We start from the raw sequence: 22,845 nt of genomic DNA, 5'->3' as shown, positions 1-22,845 counted from the left end.
GTAAGCTGTTATTTTTATTGCACATGTGTGTTCATAATGCTCCCTTAACATTCTTTTAATTTCTAAAGAAATTATGTTCCCTCTTACATTCCTGATAATGGTGATTGTGGCCTCTCTCTCTCTCTCTTTCTTTTTCCTTGATTAATCTTACTAGTAGTTAATCAATTTTACTAATCCTTGCAAAGAACCAATTTTGGTCTTTGCTTTGGTCTTTCATATCATTGACTTATGCTCTTACATATGCTATTTCCCTCCTTGTACTTATTTTGTGTTTAATATGTCTGTTTTCTCATTTCTAGAAAGTTTTAAAAATATTTTTATTTTTTACTGTAGTCTTTTAAACCCATATGGCTATTGACACCATATATTTTACTTCTTCATATCTTATAAAACCCAAAATATGTTGTTAATCTTTTTGCTTTAAATAGTTGTCTTGTAAAGAAATGTTAAAAAGAGAAAAAACAGTCATCTTTTTAATCACTTATTGCATTCTTTATTCCTTTGTAATTAAAAAAAATCTATCTAGTATCATTTCCCTTTAGTCCAAGAACTTTTTTTTTTAGCACTTCTTTATTGCAGGTACTCATAACTGATTCTCTGATGATGATGATAGTTTAAAATGTCTCTATTTCAACTTCATTTTTTAATATTGGCTGAATATTAAACTCCAGACTGATAGTTCTTTCCCTTTCAAAACTTCTGGCTTGCATCATTTTTGAGGAGAAAATGATTATTGTTTTTTTATATGCAATGTGTCTTTTCCCTTTCTCTGTGTGTTCTGATATTTTAAAAATATTTTTATTTAGTCTTTAGTGACATGACAGTGATATGGCTTGCTGTGATTTTCTTTGTATTTATCCTGTTGAGACTCATAGAGATTCTTGGGTCTGTATATTAATATTCTCCATAAAAACTGTAAAATAGCTCATAAATTATTTATTTTTTATCTAATTTTCTCTCGTCTCTCTTTATGGAATGTAAATTCCACATATTAGGCCACTTGATAAAATCTCGCAGGTCACTGATGCTCTGCTCATTTTTTCAATTTTTTTTCTTATCTGCAATTTGGATAATTTCTGTTGTCCTTTTTCAATTTCATTTGTCATTTAGTAGTGTTCAACCTCTTATTAAACCCACTGAATGCATTTTTATTTTAGAATATATGTATTCTAAATATATCCATTTTCAAATTTCATTTGTTACTCTCTTACTCTTTTCACTTCTCTCTTGGAATACCTCATCTTTTCATCCACTATATCCATCTTTTCCTCTACATTTCTTAACATATTTAAAGTAGTCAGTTTAAATACCTTGTCTGCTAATTCTAATAATTAGATCATCAAGGAGTTCTGTTGCATTGGCTTGGTTTTTTTCTCTTTTTTATGAGTCACATTTTCCTGTTTCTTTACTACTTTATTACTTTTAATTGTATACTACGCATTCTGTGCAGAAGAACAGTGGAGAGAGATTAATATATAATTTTCTTTTATTTAGTTTTGTTTGTTTCTTAGAAAGTTCAAGCCTTTTGTTCTGCCTGGCATTTAGGGTGAATGGCTAATTACTTAGATATCTTCTAAAACTGATTTGAACTAGAATTGGGTTGTACTTTAAATTCACTTCAACTTGCCCATGATCAGAGGAACCTCCAACCTTCCAACTTGCTATCATTTTGATTATATCAGAATGTGAGATGAAGATAGGTTAAATTGCAGATTCAGATATTTTCAAACCAAAGCTTGGGATACACATATGACAACCCATGATTAAACATGATTCTCTCTGATAGCTTTCCACTTTTCTCCAAAGGCACTTTTTTTTTTTTTTTTTTTTTTTTTTTTTGGTGAGGGATAAAATTTAAGTTTACTTTTTGGGAGGAAAGAGGAGAGAATTGTCAGGTAGAGAAATTTGGTTTGAGTTTGGGGTTCTTTTAGACTCTATTTCACCTCTCCAGCCTACCCTATTATCTAAGGTGTAAATAATTCCTCTTACTTCTATTATCCTTCTATAGTGGGCCTTTTCTCTGTCCACCCCTATCTAAACTAGATGCCCACTCCCAGCAATGGAAGATGACACCATGGTTCTCTGCTCATATATGAAGGACTTCTGCCTGGAATTCAATTCATTTAATTTTCATTGTATCCACTGTTCTTTACTAGTTGTGTAGAAAATTATGATTTTATTTTGTCTGAGTTTACTTTGCTGTTGCCATGGAAGCAAAGATTTCTCATAGAGTTCTACAATAAAAATTTAGAGAATTTTATTTATCAAAAGGGAAAAATAATGCTTACCTCAATGGATAATACCAAGTGTATGTGTCTATTTTTCTATTGCTGCACAAATGCTTCATTATTCCAATTGCTGCAGCTTTAGGATAAATAGGAATAATTGTTAGGGGAAGTTTTTCCTCATTTTTCTTCTTCAAGAGTTTCATGGTTTTTCTTGGCTTCTTGGCTCTTTATAAAAACACCCATTCCTTCAATTTGGTTCATATCAGTTGTATCTTAAAAGAAATTGAAACAACTACATTAATATATACCATAGTACAATGAATAATAATCGTCTAAAAACTTTAACATTTTTTAAGCTCTTTATTGAAATATAATTCCTTTATACTGTTGTTCCAGTTTTTGCTGTACAACAAAGTGAATCAGCTGTATTTATACATATATACCCATTCCCCTCCCTGCAGTGACTCCTTCCAACTCTCCGTATCCCAGCCCTCTAAGTCATCACCCATCATCAAGTTGATCTCCCTGTGTTATGAATCAGTTTCCCACTTGCTATCTATTTTACATTTGGTAGTGTATAAATGTCAATGCTACTCTCTCACTTCATCCCAGCTTCCCCTTCACACCCCCCTACTGCATGTCCTCAAGTCCGTTCTCTACATCTGCATCTTTATTCTTGCCCCATCACTGGGGTCATTAATACCACTTTTTTAGATTCCATATATATGAGTTAGCATACGTTATTTGTTTTTCTCTTTCTGGCTTACTTCACTCTGTATGACAGACTCTAGGTCCACCCACCTCACTACAAATAACTCAGTTTCATTCCTTTTTATGGCTGAGTAATATTCCATTGTATATATGTACCACATCTTCTTTATCCATTCATCCGTTGATGGGCATTTAGATTGCATCCATATCCTGGCTATTGTAAGTAATGCTGCAATGAATATTGTAGTACATATTTCTTTTTGGATTATGGTTCTTTCAGGGTATATGCCCAGGAGTGGGCTTGCTGGGTCATATGGTAGCTCTATTTTTAGTTCTTTAAGGAACCTTCATACTGTTTTCCATAGTGGCTATACCAATTTACATTCCCATCAACAGTGCAGGAGGATTCCCTTTTCTCCACACCCTCTCCAGCATTTATTGTTTTTAGATTTTTTGATCATGGCCATTCTGACTGGTGTGAGGTGATACCTCATTGTGGTTTTGACTTGCATTTCTCGAATGATTAGTGACATTGAGCATTTTTCATGTATTTGTTAGCCATCTGTATGTCTTTGGAGAAATGTCTGTTTAGGTCTTCCACCCATTTTTGGATTGGGTTATTTGCTTTTCTGATATTGAGCTGCATGAGCTGCTTGTATATTTTAGAGATTAGTCCTTTGTCAGTTGCATCATTGGCAAATATTTTCTCCCATTCTGAGGGTTGTCTTCTTGTCTTGTTTATGGTTTCTTTTGCTATGCGAAAGCTTTTAAGTTTCATTAGGTCCCATTTGTTTATTCTTGATTTTATTTCCATAATTGTAGGAGGTGGGTCACAAAGGATCTTGCTTTGATTTATGTCATAGAGTGTTTTGCATATGTTTTCCTCTAAGAGTTTTGTGGTGTCTAGCCTTACTTTGAGCTCTTTAATCCATTTTGAGTTTATTTTTGTGCCTGGTGTTAGCAAGTGTTCTATTTCCTTCTTTTACACGTTGCTATCCAATTTTACCAGCACCACTTATTGAAGAGGCTATCTTCTCTCCTTTGGCAAAGATTATGTGCGTGGGTTTATCTCTGAGCTCTCTATTCTGTTCCATTGATCTACCTTTCTATTTTTGTGCCAGTACCATACTGTCTTGATTACTGTAGCCTTGTAGTATAGTTTGAAGTCAGGGAGCCTGAGTCCTCCAGCTCCATCTTTCGTTATCAAGATTGCTTTGGATATTCAGCATCTTTTGTGTTTCCATACAAATCGTAAAATTTCTTGTTCTAGTTCTGTGAAAAACGCCGTTGGTAATTTGATAGAGATTGCATTGAATCTGTAAATTGCTTTGGGTAGTATAGTCATTTTCGCAATGTTGATTCTTCCAATCCAAGAACATGGTATGTCCCTCCATCTGTTTGCATCATCTTTGATTTCTTTCATCAGTGTCTTATTTTGCCTCCTTAGACAGGTTTATTCCTAGGTATGTTATTATTTTTGTTGTAGTGGTAAATGGAAGTATTTCCTTAGTTTCTCTTCTGTTCTTTTGTTAGTGTATAGGAATGCAAGAGATTTTTGTGCATTAATTTTGTATCCTGCTACTTTACTATAAATTCATCTATTAGTGCTAGCAGTTTTCTGGTAGAGTCTTTAGGGTTTTCTATGTATAATATCATGTCAACTGCAAAGAGTGACAATTTTACTTCTTCTTTTCCAATTTGGATTCCTTTTATTTCTTTTTCTTCTCTGATTGCTCTGGCGAAAACTTCCAAAACTATGTTGAATAATAATGGTGAGAGTGGACACCCTTGTCTTGTTCCTGTTCTTAGAGGGAATTCTTTCAGTTTTTCACCATTTAGAATGATGTTGACTGTTGGTTTGTTATATATGGCTTTTATTATGTTGAGGTAATTTCCTTCTACACCCATTTTCTGCAGAGTTTTTATCATAAATGGATGTTGAATTTTGTCAAAAGCTTTTTCTGCATCTATTGAGATTATCATACGGTTTTTCTCCTTCAGTTTGTTAATATGATGTATCACATTGATTGATTTGCATATATAGAAGAATCTTTGCATTCCAGGGATAAACCCCACCTGATCATCATGTATGATCTTTTTAATGTGCTGTTGGATTCTGTTTGCTAGTATTTTGTTGAGGATTTTTGCATCTATATTCATCAATGATATTGGCCTGTAATTTTCTTTTCTTGTGACATCTTTGTCTGGTTTTGGTATCAGGGTGATGGTGGCCTCATAGAACAAGTTTGGGAGTGTTCCTCCTTCTGCTATATTTTGGAAGAGTTTGAGAAGGATAGGTGTTAGCTCTTCTCTAAATGTTTGACAGAATTCACCTGTGAATCCATCTGGCCCTGGGCTTTTGTTTGTTGGGAGATTTTTCATCACAGTCTCAATTTCCATACTTGTGATTGGTCTGTTCATAGTTTCTATTTCTTCCTGGTTCAGTCTTGGAAGATTGTACTTTTCTAAGAATATCCATTTTTTCCAAGTTATCCAATCTATTGCCATATAGTTGCTTGTAGTAGTCTCTCATGATCTTTTGTATTTCTGGAGTGTCTGTTGTTACTTCTCCTTTTTCATTTCTAATTCTGTTGATTTGCATCTTCTGCCTTTTTCTCCTGATGAGTCTGGCTAATGGTTTATCAATTTTGTTTATCTTCTCAAAGAACCAGCTTTTAGTTTTATTGATCTTTGCTATTAGTTCCTTCATTTCTTTTTCATTTATTTCTGATCTGATCTTTATGATTTCTTTCCTTCTGCTCACTTTGGGTTTTGTTTGTTTGTTTGTTTTTCTTTTGCTAATTGTTTTAGGTGTAAAGTTAGGTTGTTTATTTGAGACTTTTTCTTGTTTCTTGAGTTCGGACTGTATTGCTATAAACTTCCCTCTTAGAACTGCTTTTGCTGCATCGCATAGGTTTTCTGTCATGGTGTTTCCTTTGTCATTTGTTTCTAGGTTTTTGTTTTTTTTTTTTTAATCTATTTATTGGCTGCATTGGGTCTTCATTGCTGCACATGTACTTTCTCTAGTTGCTGAGAGCGGGGGCTACTCTTCATTGTGGTGCACAGGCTCCTCATTGTAGTGGCTTCTATTGTTGTGGAGCACAGGCTCTAGTCACATGGGCTTCAATAGTTGCGGCACATGGGCTCAGTAGTTGTGGCTCACGGGCTCTAGAACACAGGCTCAATAGTTGTGGCACATGGGCTTTGTTGCTCCGCGGCATGTGGAATCTTCCCAGGGCAGGGCTCGAACCCATGTCCCCTGCATTGGCAGGTGGATTCTTTACCACTGTGCCACCTAGGAAGTCCTCTAGGTATTTTTTAATTTCCTCCTTGATTTCTGCAGTGATCTCTTGGTTGTTTAGTAGCATATTGTTCAGCCTCCATGTGTTTGTATTTTTCACAGTTTTTTTTTTTCCTGTAATTGATATCTAGTTTCATGGCATTGTGGTTGGAGAAGATGCTTGATACAATTTCAATTTTCTTGAATTTACCAAAGCTTGATTTGTGACCCAAGATGTGATCCATCCTGGAGAATGTTCCATGTGCACTTGAGAAGAAGGTGTAATATGTAGTTTTTGGATGGAATGTCCTTTAAATATCAATTATGTGAGATGGTCTAATGTGTCATTTAAAGCTTGTGTATCCTTATTTATTTTCTGTTTGGACGATCTGTCCATTGATGTAAGTGGGGTGTTAAAGTCTCTACTATTTTCATGTTAGTGTCAATTTCCCACTTCATGGCTTTAGCATTTGCCTTATGTATTGAGGTGCTCCTATGTTCGGTGCATAGATATTTACAATTGTTATATGTTCTTCTCGGATGGATCCCTTGATCATTATGTAGTGTCCTTCCCTGTCTCTTGTCATAGTCTTTACTTTAAAGTCTGATTTGTCTGATATGACTATTGCTACTCTAGCTTTCTTTTGACTTCCATTTGCTTGGAATATCTTTTTCTATCCCCTTACGTTCAGTCTGTATGTGTCCCTAGGTCTGACATGGGTTTCTTGTAGACCGCATACATAAGGGTCTTGTTTTTGTATCCATTCAGCCAGTCTGTGTCTTAAATTACATTTAAGGTAATTATTGACATGTATGTTCCTACTATAGTTTTCTTAATTGTTTTGAGTTTGTTTTTGTAGGTCATTTCCTTCTCTTGTGTTTCCTGCCTACAGAAGTTCCTTTAGCAATTATTGTAAGCCTGGTTTGGTGGTGCTGAATTCTCTTAACTTTTGCTTGTCTGTAAAGTTTTTGATTTCTCCATCGAATCTGACTGAGATTCTTGCTGGGTAGAGTATTCTTGGCTGTAGGTTTTTCTCTTTCAAGACTTTAAGTATATCCTGCCACTCCCTTCTGGCCTGCAGAGTTTCTGCAGAAAGATCAGCTGTTATCCTTATGGATTTTCCCTTATATGTTATTTGTTGCTTTTCTCTTGCTGCTTTTAATATTTTTTCTTTGTGTTTAATTTTCATTAATTTTATTAATATGTGCCTTGATGTGTTTCTCCTTGGGTTTATTCTGTATGAGATTCTCTATGCTTCTTAGACTTGATTGACTATTTCCCTCCCCGTGTTGGGGAAGTTTTCCACTATAACCTCTTCAAATTTTTTCTCAGACCCTTTCTTTTTTTATTCTTCTTCTGGGACACCTATGATTCGAATGTTGATGTGCTTAATGTTGTCCCTGAGGTCTCTGAGACTGTCTTCAATTCTTTTTATTCCTTTCTCTTTTTTCTGCTCTGTGGCAGTTATTTCCACCCTTCTATCTTCCAACTCACTTCTGCCTCAGTTATTCTGCTGTTTATACCATCTAGCATATTTTTAATTTCAGTTATTCTGTTGTTCATTACTGTTTGTTTGCTCTTTAGTTCTTCTAGGTTCTTATTAAATGTTTCTTGTATTTTCTCTCTTTTGTCTTCGAGATTTTGGATTGTCTTTACTATCATTACTCTGAATTCTTTTTCAGGCAATTTTCCTATTTCCTCTTCATTTATTTGGTCTTGTGGGTTTTAATCTTGCTCCTTGGCCTGCAAGGTGTTTCTTTATTTTCTCATTTTGTCTGTTTTATAGTATTTGCTGTCTCCTTTCCCTATGCTACCTAGTAGTAATTCCTTTTGTTTCTGCTCTCTGCCCCCTGTTGTGGGGTTGGTCCAGTGTCTTGAGGAGGCTTCCTGGTTGGAGGGTCTGGTGTCTGCTTTCTGGTGTGTGGATTGGAGTCTTTTCTCTCTGATGAGCAGGGCCACGTTAGGTGGTGTGTCTTAGGGTATCTGTGAGCTTAATATGGCTTTAGGTAGTCTATGTGCTGATGGGTGGGTTTGTGTTTCTGTCTTGTTTGTAGTTTGGTGTGAGGTATCCAGCACTGGCAGTTGCAGGCAGTCGGGTGAAGCCGGGTTTTAGACTCTGATAGAGGCCTCCGTGAGAGTTCTCTGCAGTTAATCTTCCCTGTGGCTGAGGACACTTTAGTGGTCTAGCATCCTGGACTTGGTGCTCCCTCCCCAGAGCCTCCAACTTGATTTCTGGTTGAGGAATCCAGACTCCAGAGGTCGCTTGTCCTGGCAATAAAGGGGATTAAAAAAGACTATCCAAGCCCCAGACTAATGGTAAAAGATTAAGTCAAACAAATAAATACTGAATCACGGAAACACATACATGCATAAGAAAAACAAAAACAGAATGCAATAGAACATAAAGCACTAGAACAATGTGACAGAAGAACCCCAGAATGCAATCAGACATTTAAAGAGAAAACCAACAAAAATTCAAAACCAAAACCAAAACAAAACAGGCAAATTGTGAAAATGAGGACCAAATATAATAGGGACCAAATAGAAACAAGGAGCAAATCTAACAAAGAGCAAGAGAACAACCAGATAGACTGAAGATCCCCAAAACAAAATCAATTATAATTAGAACTAAGATAAAGACAAAAACCTTATAACAAAAACCAAAGCAGTGTGTCATCTGAAGAATAATGCAAGCAAACAGAACAGACCAATAATATTGATTATAAGTATAATAAGATAAAATAAAATAAAAGGGGTGAAACACAAAGCAACAGAAGAGCATAGTATGACTGGAAATATAAAAAGAAAAATTAAAAAAATAGAATAGAAATGTATTAAAGATAAAGAAAAGAAGATAGAGGAGATAAACTCAGCACTGCAAAAAAGCTAGCTAGAAATAGAAATATGTAAAAAGGCTAAAAATAAAAATAAAAGTAAAAAATAGAATAAAAATTTTTATAAAACATGAAGATCCCTTAGAACTAAAATCATATTAAAAAGAAAAAAAAAAAAAAAAAAGCCAGAACTGACAACAGAATGGATCAGATCAATAGAATTAATAATAATAATTCTATTTCCTTGGGATTTCAGCTGTAAGTGTCCTTGTACCTGGCTTGAGCCTCAGGCCACCTTTGCCTCCCTGGAGGCCCTCCTCTGCTTCTAGGTTGGACTCTGGACATGCTGTGGGTCCTATGGTGTCCACTTAGGCTCTGATCTGGCCCAATTCCTGTGTGTGCTTGCTCCCAAAGTCCACAGCTGCCAGAGTTAGACCTTTTTCATTTGAGGGAACATTCATTATCTACTCAGATATTCCAAAGATGTAGGGTCTACCTAGCTGATCACGGGGATTTAGTCTGCAATGTGTATATCTGATGAAAAGATTTTAGAACCTCTTCCTTAGTCCCCCTGTCCCTGGTGTTCAGCTTTGGTTTTGTCCCTGCTTCTGCGTATAGTCTAACTACCAGGATCTGGTCCTGAGGCTGCCTTGGAGCTTTTTGGGTCTGCCTCAGCGAGAGCTTCCTTTATTGTTCATCTGCAGATGCAGGTGTGTGGAGAGAGAGAGGCTTTGATGGTGGCTCCTTTCCCTGTGTGTGACTCAACAGTAGTGCCCTGCTTGGACAGTGGGAGACCTGGGAGTGACACCAAATGTTCAGGGATGCTGGCGGCTGCAGGTATAGGAAATCTGGCCTTATTATGGTTCTTTACTGGTGTCTGGTGCGAGGCACCTGAGGGGCAGCCCTTAGGGGCTTTTTGTGTTACTCTGAGACCATCATCCATAGGTGCCGGTGTGTGGGGAGAGAGAGGCTACAACAGTGGCTCCTCCCCACTGCTTGTGAGTCAGCAGTAGCGCCCTGCCACCATGGCTGCCCAGCTTTCCACAGCAGGCATTCTTCACTGTGGATTTCTAACCCCCCAAACCCTCAGTCCATCTCCCCACAGCCAACACCATTAGCTGAACCAGTTCTCTGGTTTCCATGTTCTAGCCCCCAGACCCCCTGTACTGCTGTGAACCCCCGTCTCAGTCCAGGACATACAGGGCCATGGTGTGGACCCTCTGTGTGTTTCTCACTCTTTCCCATCTGCCACAGATCGGCTTCTTCACTGTCTTTGGACAGTCCCAAATGCCTCTTTTCTGACCCAATCAAATTCCCCATTGGAGATGGTGTTTCCTCATCAGATAAGGGGGGGGGGTTCCCCAAATTTGGCAATCTTTCCTCTGTTTCAGCTCCCCCCACCCCAGGGTGTAGAATCCGGCCCTTTCCTTTCTTCTCCACCTCTTTCTCCTTTTTTATTTTATTTTATTTTTTTTTTCACTCTGTCCTACCCAGTTATGTTAGGATCTTTGCAGTCCTTTCTGGTGTCCAAAGTCTTCTGCTAGTGTCCAGCCAGTTTTCTGTGGGAATTATTGCATTTTTTGATGTATTCCTGATGCATCTGTGGAGAGAGATGCACTCTACTTCCTTCTACTTCACCACCATCTTTTTCTCTCCTAAAAGCCTTAACATTTTAAGAAAGACTTATCCCAAATTAAACTCAGATTAATGAATTTTCAGATAATTTGACAAAATTAACCAATACTTCTCAAAGATTATATGTATAGTTGAAATCTTTATGTATATTTCAGATAGTCTTTCTTCCTCCACATTTTTACTTAGGCACTTACATAAACAAAGAGAACATTTTTTTCCTCTTTACCAGTAAAATCATATCTCCCATTCAGAATCCTGATCAAGATTTATTACTCCATGATTCCTTTTTTTTATGATTCTGTACCACACATAATCCTCATTTCTATGAACTGTTTTTGAATTTAATTGAATAATTTTGTTATGTATGTTATCTTGTTCTGACTCTTTTTACACATCTTGAATCTGTATTATGAAACTTTCAGTTGCTAGTGACAGAAGTCCAACTCGAAATAGTTAAATGTAAAAGTCAATGTATCAGCTTATATAACCAAACCATAAAAAGTCAGGAATGGGGTACATTTCAGTAACACAAACTGGAGTTTGGAATACAAACAGCATCAGCACTCTATCTTAATTTTTGTCTCTGTGTTTCTCTCTTTACCCACCACAACCATCACTAGTCTACACTTCTATTTTTGTATGTCTGACCCAGGTACCTCTGTACAGTGAGGAACTTTTCTGGGTTTATATCTTAACACCTTATGATTCTAGAAGAAAAAGCTATTATATTTTCACTCCAATATAGGAATTCAAAGAAGGAGTCTGATTGTCCTAGTTTGGATTATATACCCACCCCTTAGACACTATGACCAAGAGGATGTAAAACTATCATTAGCCAGGCTGAGATTATTATTCTCTTTGGCTGTAGAATGAGGTAAGCTGGGGCAGAGTACTTTGATTGTCAATCTGTCATAATCTTTCAGAACCCCAATAAGCTTTCAGAAGTTAGGAATTATAGTATATCCTTTAGTGTCTTTTTCCCCTATATTCTTCTCTGAACAGAAAAAGTGGTTTCAGAGGTCCTCTGATGATAGGAAATGTCTGTTGGCTTAAATTTATATTGATTAAAGCTATTGATTAAAGCTATAGAACTTTTATTGAGATACAGTTAACATACAATAAACTGCATATATTTAGAGTGTACAATTTGGTATCCCAATCTCCCAATTCATTCCACCCCAACCCTCAAAGCTATAGGGTTTTAAAATATATTCGGAAGAAATTTTGTTTTGTTTTATAGTTATGTTTGGGCTAAATTAAAATGATGTTGTTTTCCTCTTATTTTAAACATTAAGAATCTGCCTGCCAGATCTATTTAGACTCTTGTTACTCAAAGTTTGGTCCACTGACCAGAAGCATCAGTGTCATCTGGGAGCTTGTTAGAAATGCAGTCTTAGCCCCAGTCCTGGATGGACTGAATCAGAATCTGCATTTAACAAGAGCCCAGGTGAACGGGTGAGCACATGGAAGTTTGTGAAGCACAGCTTTAGGGCACACAGGGGGTCACCCCCAGAAACTGGACAGAGACTGGGCTATTTTGGGTAGAGGCCAACAAGGGTTAGGCTGTTCTGCCTTGGGCTCCCCACAGCCTGGAGAGCCCTCAGACCCTTGTCAGCACGGGTGTTTTACGTGGGGACACGGCCAAGGTCCTTATACATCGGTGTAGTGGGATGGCCTGGTGCCCGGGGCCACTGTGGAAGCGCGGTGGCTAACGCCACCCCCAGAGCCCAAGAGATGCCACGAGGGCAAGTGGTGGTTGCTGGAGTACCAGGTGCTCAGGAGCCCGTCCACCTGCTCCCGACTGGAGACTGCACGCAGGTGGGCCTTCCTGCTTCCGTTGTCCAGGCCCTTGTGGGGCTCGGGCATCTCACGGGTCTCCGGAATCCTGCCCACAGAGTTCCGGCTCGGCACCCGCGCCAGCATCTCGCTCTGCTGGCGAGATGCGGATGAAGAAGTGCAGCACGCAGTGGTGCTCGACGTCCCGCAAGTGCTCACAGCACGTCTCGTGGAAGACTTTCTGCTCCAGGTCCACGTAGTTGCTGCAGTATCTGCGCTGCAGGAAGACTGGTTGAAGCAGGGGCTCAAGCAGCGGGCCAGCAAAGCCACGACCATCAGCAGCGGGGTGATACTCCAGCCAATGGCCTCGAGAGTGGGGAGCGAGAGGGTAAGTGTGGTGGCACGCCAACTCTTAGTTGCAGCATGTGGGATCTAGTTCCCTGACCAGGGATCGAACCAGGGACCCCTGCATTGGGAGCCCGGAGTCTTAGCCACGAGTTACTCTTTCTTGTTTTAGGTTTTTCCTGCATAATGAGCACTGCACACAATAATATACTGTTTGTTTTCCTCCTCTTCAAAAAAAAAAAGAATCTGCCTACCAGTGCAGGGGACACAGGTTCAATCCCTGGTCCAGGAAGGTCCCACCACATGCCACAGAACAACTAAGCCCGTGCACCACAACTACTGAGCCTGAGCTCTAGAGCCTGCAAGCCACAACTTCTGAGCCCGTGTGTCACAACTATTGAAGCCTGCATGTCTAGAGCCCGTGCTTCACAACAAGAGAAGCCACCGCACTGAGAAGACTGCATGCCCAAGCAAAGAGTAGCCGCCACTCACTGCAACTAGAGAAAGCCCACGGGCAGCAAGGAAGAACCAATGCAGCCAATAAATAAATAAAACAAATAAATTTTTTAAAAATAAAATAAAGTGTGATGTAAAGATATTAAATTGAAGCAGTTACAGATTTACATCAATCAGTGACAAAGAATAGGAAAATGCATTTATGTTAGTGGTAGAGTTGAAATGACCTGTTTTATCTGTTTCTCCAAATCTTTATGCATAATTCCAAGCATAGGTTATCTTCCTCCCTTTCACTTTTGGTGACCTGTGGAATTCTAGGTTTTTCTACAGGAAGTGGCATGACTTCTGCGTTTCTTTATATCTATACAATACTGATCATAGTTCTGAAAACACAAGTCTTTCAGCTACTGTTTGTGGACAGTAAAGAATCAAAATGGAATGTTAAGAACTTCCAGCAGTGCATATCTCGTTACCACTTTGAAGGCAGTTTAAGAAAATAGTATAACGTCTGCTAAATATACATTCTTATAGTTACTGTTTCAGATGCCTGGTCTTTACCATCTTCCTTGAGGTCTGAAAAAGAAGAGGGTTAATGTCAGAGCCCTGACTCCTCAATAGATGGTGAATTTATGCCACAAAGAGGGGGTATATTCAGGTGAGAGGAGAGGATGGGGAGCTCTGCTGGCGTCCATAAATGTATCTTCAAGATAACAAGCGGACCAGATAATTCTCCTTACACATTCAGGCTGGAACAACAATTTAGAAACTCTTGGATTTTATCTTAAATTCTCTGGAGAAAATGACAGGATATAAATAATTGAAAATAAAAGGATTCTTTCATCCGCCTGCCAAGGCAGGGGATGTGTGTTCGATCCCTGGTCTGGGAAGATCTCACATGCTGCGGAGCAACTAAGCCAGTATGCCACAACTACTGAGCCTGCACTCTAGAGCCCGAGAGCCACAACTACTGAAGCCCATGTGCCTAGAGCCTGTGCTTCGCAACAAGAGAAGCCACTGCAATGAGAAGCCCACACACAGCAATGAAGACCCAACAGCAGCCAGTAAATAAATAAATTAATTAATTTAAAAAAAAGATTCTTTCAAAATACAATAAAAGTCTGCTCTGCTGGTCTTACCTGAGGTAGAAAAAAGAATCTATATATTTCCCTGAGAAAGCATCTGTGTTGTGGTCCTCTTCTCAATTAAATTTAGGTTCAGTGTCCATGAAAGTTATGGGGTGAGGAGAGCTGGCCCCAGGTATTAGGGCAGCAGTACATAGTGGAGATGAAACCCAAATACCAGCCCTATGAAAAGAGGTTTTGGCTGGTCTGCCCATACTAAAGTGAATATGGGAGTGTATGTTTTCATTTTCACAAGAGCTCTACCCAACTTCTGTGGCCTTGCTAATGCACTGGATAAATTTCTAATGTGGTGCAACTCAATTGAGCAAGTTCATTTCTCACTACCTACCATGCTTCTCTTTCTTCTCATCTCACAATACTTTCAAATTCAGATCACATAACTTTTCTGTCTATAAAACACTTCTGAAAAATCAAACAAACCAAGTAAGAAAAATATAATATCTCTGATTCCAAATACAGGAAACCAAGAACACAAAACATATCAGCAGTGATGAGAGAGCAAACTTGGTCTTAACTGAAAATTCAACACAAAAAAATGTTTAGTTTACTAAAAGTAGAGACGTAGATATTTAGTGGCTCTTTTTATTGTAACGCAGTAAAGTTTGGGCTGATTATTACTTAGAACTATGGTTCTTCTTGAGGCTCAAGCATGGCCTCTCTGATTCTCCTTTGTGCCATTTTGACCACAAAGGACTTTGGGTGGGATATAGTGACTGGTCATATCTGATTATTATCAGGATTGCATCAAAACCCCAACCTTCCCATTGCCAGTAGGGAGTAGAGACAGAAGAAAAGGTCTAGTGTGTCTATGATACAGGCCTGTAGCAACCTCACAGAGTGGCACAGAGTGAGAGCCAAATGGACCCTGTGCCCTGGAGAGAAGAGTGGAAGTAGCTGAGGGGGTGAATTAGAGCAGGCCTCGGGTCAGGATCAAGGAACAACAGAGCAACAACTGGGTGGGATCAAGAGTCTTCCAGCACCATGTGCATCTCGAGAGAAGCCAGCAGGGACAGATGGGCACCACAGAAGCTTCACGCCTCAGTATTTGGCATTAAGAGAGACCCTGAGAATTCTGATGAGTTGAAGGTAGAGGTGTGGGGAGGGACCCTGAAGTAACTAAGATCACTTGGAATTGACTGTGGTTAACTTTCTGTCACAGAGATTGGTGACTCAAAATAGACATTCAGGGAATTCCCTGATGGTCCAAGGGTTAGGACTCCAAGCTCTCACTGCCAAGGCCCCAGGTTCAATCCCCGGTCAGGGAACTAGAATCCCACAAGCTGTGTGTGGTGGCCAAAAACAAACAAACAAAGAAAAGAAAAAACAAAATAGGCATTCAGTTCAGTATCAAAATAGAAACATCTTTTTCTGGTACAACTGGTTTTGTGGACTGAGCATCATATTTGATACATTTGAAAGCACATTTTTTTAAGCTCTTTATTCGAGTATAATTGCTTTACAAAGCACGTTTATTTCAAAAGAACAGATAATCATGGCAGTTACTCTAGGTTTTAAACTTTTCTAAATTGAGGAAGTTTCTATTATTCTGGAAAATGACTTAGGAACACAGGCAGATGAGGGAAAGCAGATGTCAGGTGTTCCAGAGCAAAGACCTAAGCCCTCAAATTGTGAAAGCAGACATGCCCAGGCCTGTGTGAACTCTTGTCAAGAAGGCGCAGTATCAGTTAGAAGTGCTTCCTAGAAGAGGTGTGCCTAGCTCATTTTTGTAACAAAATTCCTAAGTTTTGAAGGAGACAAAGGATAAAAGCTCCTCAGAAATTTATCCTAAAGAAAATAATCACACAGCTTGGTCAAAGGACGGGCCTACAGAAATTTTGAGTGTAATGTTTACACAACACATAAATGGGCAAAAGTGTCTGGGGACAGTTCATTCCTTCTGGTCTTAGTGATGCTGGGGGGCTGTTTGTCACCTGCTCTCCCTTATGGCCACTTTGTGTTCCAGCCAGTTGTTTTATTTTTTCAATTAATTAACTAATTAATTAATTAATTTTTTTGGCTATGTTCAGTCTTCGTTGCTGCACCCAGGCTTTCTCTAGTTGCGGTGAGTGGGGGCTACTCTTTTGTTGTGGTGCATGGGCTTCTCATTGTGGTGGCTTCTCTTGTTGCGGAGCATGGGCTCTAGGCACACAAGCTTCAGCAGTTGTGGCATGTGGGCTCAGTAGTTGTGGCACACAGGCTTAGTTGCTCCATGGCACATGGGACCTTCCTGGCCCAAGCCTTGAACCTGTGTCTCCTGTATTGGCAGGCAGGTTCCTAACCACTGCGCCACCACGGAAGTCCCCCAGCCAGTTGTTTTATAGGACACTAGTCATTGGGGCCAGTGGGCAACATGGGGATTTATAGGTTATATCTACATGAAATGTACAATAGAATATGCACAATCATGTCATAAAATACACTGCTTTATTTTGTAATAAGCATTTTTGACAACAAAAAAGCAAAAGAAAAATCATTTTTGTAAAAATGTAGTACTGAAATTTGTTTTTCAAGACAGTTGATAATTAATATGTAACTGGTTTAAAATATGTACTGACCCCATCATCTACTATGGAGCTATAACAGTGTTACTGGCCACATTAAAAAACAGAAGAAATAGATCTGATGATGAGACATCAACAACTATTTCAAAAAAATAGCAGTGAATTTTAAAACATTGTGCTTACCAACAAAGATTGAACAAGTGTGGCTGCAGAGGTACATTTATCTATCACATTGTGATGCATGACTTCTCACATAGATCAAATAACTGTCCTTCTGAATTAATTTTGCTCATTTCCATTCCATGATTTCTTGTAGAATTATGACATGATTGATTGCTGTTAATATATTGGCTCTATTTGCAAAAGAAGACATTGATAGAGTTAAATGATGCCAGTTTTATGTCAGAGCTAAAAGTAATAAATATATAAGCTAATTTTAATAATGCATTAATTTCTTCAAACAATTTATGGAATCAATGTAGAGCCTTGAAAGTTTATTTTTTCTGAAGTGAAACATTTGATGTTACTGTAAATTCTACTGTGAATTCAATTAAGAAGATCAAAGTTGAAGATCATTTTTATATTGCTAATTCAAAAATACTATATTTTCATGAGATTAATTTAATCATGATTTAACAATGTAATTCCTAAATTAGAAACCTGTAGGCCAGAAGTATATTTGGAATTAGTTGTAGTACAAACATAATTCATCACTGTGTCTTTTTTAATTTTCTATTCCTGCTGTACCAAGTTACCATAAACACTGGCTTAAAATAACACAAATTTATTTTCTTATAGTTCAGTAGGTCAGAAGTCTAACATAGGTCTCACTGGGCTAAAATCAAGGTGCAGGAGGGCTGCATTCCCTTCTGGAGACATTAGGGAAGAGAGTTTTCTTGCCTTCTCCAGATTCTAGAGGTGCCTACATTCTTGGCTTGTGTGCCTCTTCCTCCATCAGCAATGTAGCATCTCTTTGACCCTGCTTCTGTCACCACATTTCTTTCTGTGACCACAACTAGAAAAGGTTATCCACTTTTAGAACCTGCAAGATTCAGTGGTGTCACTCAGATAATTATCCAGGATAATCTCCTCATCCCAAAGTCATTGGCTTAATCAAATCTACAAAGTTCCTTTTGCCACACAAAATAACATACTCACAGGTTCCAGATTAGGATGTGAAACTCTTTGGGGGGCCACTCTTCTGCCTTCCACACATCCAAATAAACCATTATATCCTACCAACCCAAATATAAGCTTATAGTTGAAGTTTATATTTATATAAACATAAATTTATATGGAAGTAAATATAAATTTACTTACAAATTTATATAAACATAAATTTATATAAACTTATAACATATTGAAGTTTAACCTCACATTTACAAATTTACCAACAATAATGTCATGAAAAAAAATTAAAAGGACCACAAGCATGTATAGCAGTAAATACTTCCTTGAAGAAGTTTGAGCTGATAACCAAAGAATGGGTAGAAGATAAATACGTGAAGATGGCTGAGCATGTAGGCTGTAGAGTAAGATGCTTTCAAGAAGCTAAATAAAGGCCAATGTAAAGGATGTACAAGAGAATGAACAAGAGAAAGAGTGGTGCAATCTAATACCGACAGAAGAAGCAGGAACCTGATCAGACAGGCTTTTTATATTGTTAACTCTTCTTTTTTTTTAATCTTAAGTGCAGTAAGAAGTCATTTAAAGTTTCATCAGGAGGAGGAGTGTTATAATCAAATCTGGGGTTTTTTAAGATGACTGCATTCATCGTGGAAAATGGATAGGAGGGGACAAAGGTGGATACAAGTTACTACAAAATTGAATACAAGATACTATGGACTCATGATCTACTCAGAGATCTCAAGGTCACCTTGATATTTCTCAGGTCTTCTCACACAAATCTGTTATTTTTTTTTGCGCTATCCTCCATGTGAGTAAATAGCCATCTGGTTCCATAAGGCAAAACCTGGGAATCATTCATGATCTTCCCTCTTTTCATTTCCCAATATCCAAGTCCCACCAGTTTTGCCTCCCAAATAGCTCTTAAATCTGTACCCATCTTTCTGTCTCCACCGCCAGCACCCTAATAAAGACTACCCTTATTTCTTGCCTAAAATCTTGCAGTAGCCTTTTAATTAACCCCCTCACATAGATTCTTGTCCTATTATCTATGCTGTGTAATCAGTGTAATTGTTCAAATGCACAAATTTTATTAAAATCCTTCTATGGTACCTTGCATTTCCCACCTCCCCCCCTCACATTCACATACACGCACACACGTACACACATGACATGCACATTCAGAACCCAAGGGTATGCTGGGCTTTCTCTCATAATAGGGCATTTTCACATGTTAGTTTCTTAGTTTTTTTGCTTAGAATATTCTTCCCTGTGCCTAGGTCACTCTAATTCTCTTTCATGTCACAGATGAAAAAGCATTTTCTCAGGGAAGCATTTCCTAATACTTCGGCATTCTTATGTGCTCTTGTTAAACAGTGATGTTGGCAACTGGACCCAATTCCAGCTGAATCTGATTCCCAAACTCATGCTTTTAATCAGTAACATATCCACCACCCTCCAGCTTAAGTTTCCTTCTCCAGTGTCTCATAGTTCAAGAAAGTCTACCCTATTGAATATATACTGATCTGTTCTTAATGTAATTTTTAGTAAGAACATGAACCTTAAGATTTAAAACCTGACCAATATTTAATATAAAAATGAATTTTCTGTAAAAGTGATGTCTAATAGTTTTTATTTACACCCCAAGTACACATTTAACAAGTGAGAATCAGTTATAAGGATTTCCAAAGTTGTGCTTTAAGAATGTATATACCAAGTGTACTTGTTAGTGTGAGTCACGTCTGGAAGTGGGGCAAAATGAACCTATGACTCTGGGAGGGCTCTCACAGCCATTACGCTTCATGGGAAAAATCATGAACACAATAGGTAACTTTGCAAGTAAAAGAATAAGTAAGAAACCTTCTGTTCTTAGAGAAAAGAGGTGAGATGTCCTAATGAGGCTGCTTAGAGAGGTTTGCATTTTCACTATTTGTGCCTTATGATAGATAAAAGGGCTCCAGCCTCCAAGACTGTCACTCTATTACCCTTCACAACACTAAACTCACTTAATTTTTTTTTCACTTTAACAGCTGAGGATATTATCACTTTCGCTGAGGTCACTGAGAGGGTAATACTACTCTTGGCGACGCTAATGAAAAGGTACAGTGGTGACATGAGTTAATTGCATAGTTACCACACAATTACCAATTTATGCTCTACTGATGTTAGCAGAGAATGGAAGAGAGCTAGCATTATGTGTACTGAATGCTGGCCGATATAATGTAAGAACAGTGCTTGGGAGTATGTGACATTTTCATGAACAGGTTTTCTCACATCAACAAAGAAAATTAAGAAAACATATGCTTTCCCATATCTGTTGCTCTAGTGCTGATTAAAAATGGACCTAATAACAATGATCTTTCTATAAGTCCTTCCCCCTTAATCATTCAGGTTTCAAATACTTGGTTGCTAGATTAAAAAATAAAAATAATGTTTAGTTGCAAAAATAGTTGTTTTACTCCTGAGTGCAAGCTTCAATTTGACTTTGTTTTTCTGTAAATGTATCACTGTATGATAAATAAGAAGTATAGAAGGAACAAATATATTAGGCTACAGTTCCCATAACAGAAAGTCATTATTAAAAAAATTGTATTAATTTTTATTGGAGTATAGTAGTTGCTTTATAATGTTGTGTTAGTTTCTGCTGTACAGCAAAGTGAATCAGTTGTACATATACATATATCCCCTCTTTTTTAGATTTCCTTCCCATTTAGGTCACCACAGGGCATTCAGTAGAGTTCCCTGTGCTATACAGTAGGTTCTCATTAGTTATCTATTTTATACATAGTATCAATAGTGTATATATGTCAATCCCAATCTCCCAATTCATCCCAATTTCCCTTCCTCCTTGGGTGTCCATAAATTTCTTCTCTACATCTGTGTCTCTATTTGTGCTTTGCAAATAAATTCATCTGTACCATTTGCCTAGATTCCACATGTAAGCGATATTATATGACATTTATGTTTCTCTTTCTGACTTACTTCATTCTGTATGACAGTCTCTAGGTCTATTCATGTCTTTGTAAATGGCACTATTTCATTCCTTTTTTGTGGCTGAGTAATATTCCATTGTATATATGTACCACATCTTCTTTATCCATTCCTCTGTTGATGGACAAATATTTAGGTTGCTTCCAAGTCCTGGCTATTGTAAATACTGCTGCAATGAACACTGGTGTGCATGTGTCTTTTTGAATTGTGGTTTCCTCCAAGTATGTGTCCAGGAGTGGGTCATATGGTAGCTCTATTTTTAGTTTTTTGAGGAACCTCCATACTGTTCTCCATAGTGGCTGCACCAATTTACATTCCCACCAACAGGGCAGGAGGGTTCCCTTTTCTCCACACCCTCTCCAGCATTTATTGTTTGTATATTTTTTGATGATGGTCATTCTGACCAATGTGAGTTTGTTAGGTGAAAGTAAACCTCTTTTTCTAATATCTGGTTAGTTCTTAACTTCCACTTAATTTTCAGGATCTTCATATGTATTTTATGTTAACATTCTGACAAATCCCCAGAAAAACAAAAACACCTATTTTTTTTATACTTTTTGAATCAACTGTTTTGAAGTTAGCTGACATGTGATAGAAATAATTTACTTGAACAAAAATACAACAATTTTAAAACAAGATTTATTTGGTAACTCTCTGAAGAGCGGCTTCAGTGAAAGCTAGCAATGATTGCTTCTATAAAATCATCTATAGTATCTCTAAACTCACCTCTTGAGAAATTTTACTCTGAACATCAGGCAGGGCCCATAGCTTACCCATCAACCGTGTGGATGTAGAGTGAACATAAGAGTAAACTTTCTGTCCAAATAATTTCATGCTTAACAATTCTCAGTTATACCCAACTATCACCTACACGTGTTTGCTGACAATGAGGCACAATGAGCAGAGTGACAAAAAGCTAAAATAAAAGTCATGAATTCTTGTCATTATTCAATCAAAAAATATGTATTAAATACAAGGCACTTGTGGAGTCGAGACATAGTCATAAACAGGATGGACACAGTCCCTAAAATTTGTTTCTTCACTTTTCTTAACAATTTTTATGTTATTTAATACTATGTACTAAATAATTTCCTGCCTAAACTAACTAGAATAGAATTCTGATTTCTGAATGCTAACCAATACAGCTACTAATGCTTTCTTTTCTCTTCACATGGTCCTAAAGTATTCTGCCTTTCACTGAATATGTCTTGACTGCTGACTCAGTATATTGTCCACGCTATAGAGTACATATGGTATTGTTTCCCATTTCCATTGACGGGAAAAGCAACTTTCCAATTATTTAGAAGCTGAATACAATCCTCATTGGGCAGAAAAGTGACTTCCATCATGCTTGTCCTTAAACTGTTTCATGCTCATAGTTATACAGGCTGCAAAAAAACTGTTAGGTTAATACTTGTGTGTCAGGATTGGTTAGATCAGTTTCTCAAAGTGTGGTCATTGGACCAGCAGCATCAGCATAATCTGGGAATTTCTTAGAAATGCAGGTCCTTGGGTACCACTCTAGACCTGGTACGGCCTGGAATCAGAAATTCAAAAGGTGAGGCCCCCAAATCTGTGTTTTAACAAATCTTCCAGGTAATTCTGATGCACATTTAGTTTCAGAAACTCTGGGCTGAATTATGCTCAGATAATAAACTTCCTGTGATTGAAAACAATTTAGATTTCTTTCTTACTCATACAGGATGTTTGCATGTGTTACTTGACTGTTCTCTTATGTGACGTCCTCACGTCAGAACCCAGGCTGAAGGAACACTCTTGCCACCATTTAGAAGAAAATATATATATATATATATATCTGG

General features: G+C 37.9%; 1 pseudogene; it reads right to left on the bottom strand.

Annotated features, from left to right (window-relative positions):
- Window positions 1-12,339: 12,339 nt before the first annotated feature.
- Window positions 12,340-21,802, bottom strand: LOC130854278 (calcium homeostasis modulator protein 3-like; annotated as a pseudogene).
- Between the last annotated feature and the right edge of the window lie 1,043 nt (window positions 21,803-22,845).

Source organism: Hippopotamus amphibius, chromosome 5, assembly GCF_030028045.1.
Source record: "Hippopotamus amphibius kiboko isolate mHipAmp2 chromosome 5, mHipAmp2.hap2, whole genome shotgun sequence".
NCBI lineage: Eukaryota > Metazoa > Chordata > Mammalia > Artiodactyla > Hippopotamidae > Hippopotamus > Hippopotamus amphibius.
Note: the sequence above shows the minus strand (reverse complement) of the source record. Positions and strands in the feature narration are given on the sequence as shown.